The following is a 2,613-nucleotide window of genomic DNA, read 5'->3' as shown; positions in this document are numbered from 1 at the left end:
ATTTATGCAAAATACTACACAACTATTAGAATATCTTAGGAAGATCGAGACAGGTTAGTAGCACAAGGTACAGCCTTGAGGGAAGTCCATTGCTATGAGGTGGTATCAAAACGCTGTGCAGCTGGTGCTATTCTGACCACGTCTGGTATTATGACCATGTGAGCACTGTCACCGAGCTCTCCTCACACACGAGGTTCTCTCTGGAAACAAGATGATCTCACTCACTCACTCACTCACTCACACACCCTCCCTACTCACCAGATTTGGCTCCTGCAGACCTTACCTATATCCCAGAGATGAAGATCAAGCTCACCGTTTTGACACCATTGCGGAGATCCAGCGCGAATCGCAGAAGGTGCTTAATATGCTTTGAAAAGAAGACTTCCAGGAGACATTTAAAAATGCTGTGAGCACTGTATTGCCGTGCAAGGGAACTATTTTGACAGTGATATTATGCAAACATAAATAAAGTGTAATTTTTGGAACCAACTAGTATCATCATTAATATTATTATGTGCTGGTATTTTTTTTTGTCTTTGCGATGTTGTTAATCAATATGGACACACTGCGCTGCTAGGAACAGCTCTAGTTTAGGTCCAGGTTTCATGGTCATATGCCCTTTTTAGGTGCTTTTACTGGTGGACAGGAGCTATCACAATTTGGTCCTTGTCAAAGTCTCAAGGATCCTTATGCTTGCCCAATTTCCAACACGTCAACCCTGAGAGCTGACTGCTCGATTGCTGCCCAAACCCTTCACAGATGCCATTGTAACGATATTATCAAAGTTACCTGTCAGTGGGTTAAATGTTATAGCTGATTGCTATATGTCATTGCGAACCTTATCCTGTTCCTTTCCAAGAGTGGAGGTGGGATAATTTTAGAAGATTTAGCTAATTTAGTACCATTTTAACAAAATATTAGGATTTATTTTTTTCTCTTATTAGCATGTACATAGAAAAAAAAGATGCTACAGCATATCTTCTGAGGAAGACTGTCTCCAAGCTGTTTCATCTAAGCTGTATGTGTGTGTGTGTGTGTGTGTGTGTGTGTGTGTGTGGGTGTGTGTGTGTTGTAAGCCCTGCACTTTCACTTCAGAGTGTCTGTGATCTCCAGTAGCATTAAGCCACAAGCAGCACCGGTGCACTATACCAAATTAGCAATGCTAATCAGGCTGCTAGCCTGCTAGTGTATCTGTGTACTTTGCCTCTTCCTTGAGGAAAAAAAAAAGATGACAAGGTCCTCAGTAAAGTCATGGGAGAGAAACTCTAATTTACTGAATCACTGCACTGAGCGAGATCTTTAAATACAGTAAGAGTGATGAGGATTTCTTAGGGAAAAAATAGCATTAATTAGGATTTTCTGTCTGAATATAAGTTCAAGGTGTTAGTGGGTGTGTGTGTATGTTTGTTTATATACAGTACCACTCCAAGATTTTTGACACACCGTTTTTTCTATATTTGACATCCAAACTATGAAAGAAAACATTATGCAGTGGGGAAAAAAGTGTTTAACAACCCAGAATATGTTTTTTTTATATTTTAGATTGAACAAAGAATTCTAGTTTTCTAGAATTCAGCTTTATCAATCATTAATCAGATTCATGAGATAGAGACCTAGAATTTACAGGTGTGCTTTGCCTTCTTAATGTGCTTTGAACCATCAGTTGTCTTGTTGCAGAGAAAAGTGTAGGTACAGAGCCAATAGCCTTATTAGTGCTACTACAACAACTGTACAACAGAGTATGGAGAGAAACTCTCAGTGAAGTACAGACAGAACCGAGACTCAATCATTACATTAAGAAATTAAAATTGGCCAATATCGAAAAATCTAAAGAACTCGAATGTATCCGTAAGTGCAGTCTCCAAAACCATCACACGCTATAATGAAACAGGCTCTCACAAGGACAGTCCCAGAAAAGGAAGACCAAGAGCTACCTCTGTACTTTGTAATACATTTTTTTTTTAAGATTTTAACCAAACTACATTTATGTTTTCATTATGGGGTATTGCTTGTAGAATTTTGAGGTAAATAATAAAGTAATCTATTTTGGAGTAAGGCTGTAACATATAACAAAATGTGGAAAAAGTGAAGCGCTGTAAATACTTTACAGATGCACTATATATATTTGTACAGTATTTGAGAGGGTTGATGAAGGTTCCCTGGTGGTCTAGTGGTTAGGATGCGGCACTCTCAATGCTGTGACCCGGGTTCGATCCCCGGTCAGGGAACCAACCCCAGCCATTAGGGTTGCACAATCCTTAGTGAAGGGTTGCGTTAGGAAGGGCATCCAGCGTAGAGCTTCATTCAGAACACAGAGCTAAGGTAAGTTGTCCTAGCATTGTAAAGTGCATCATGTACAACCGAGTTCAAACAGTGCAAACAAAAGACAAACAGACAACAGTGCAAACAGATAACACAGAAGACATTGTAGGACAAAATTGTGCAATCAGTAAACCTACTGTATAAGACATTGTCCTGTGTACATCAGGAGCTGTGCAACTGGTTCTATTCAGACCACGTGCTTTACCATGTCTGCTATTCTGACCCCGTGCACACCCTGTCAAGGAGCTCACCTCACATACGAGTTTCTCGGCAGAAACAATATGATCTCAC

At 39.9% G+C, this 2,613-nt stretch overlaps 1 non-coding gene across 1 annotated transcript; it reads left to right on the top strand.

Moving 5' to 3' along the window:
- Positions 1-2,156: 2,156 nt before the first annotated feature.
- trnae-cuc lies at positions 2,157-2,228 on the top strand. Its single transcript has one exon. It is a non-coding gene; the product is annotated as a tRNA-Glu (tRNA).
- The last annotated feature ends 385 nt before the right edge of the window (positions 2,229-2,613 follow it).

Source organism: Silurus meridionalis, chromosome 24 (genome assembly GCF_014805685.1).
Source record: "Silurus meridionalis isolate SWU-2019-XX chromosome 24, ASM1480568v1, whole genome shotgun sequence".
In the NCBI taxonomy this organism is placed as follows: domain Eukaryota; kingdom Metazoa; phylum Chordata; class Actinopteri; order Siluriformes; family Siluridae; genus Silurus; species Silurus meridionalis.
This window is presented reverse-complemented; position numbering and strand designations above follow the sequence as displayed.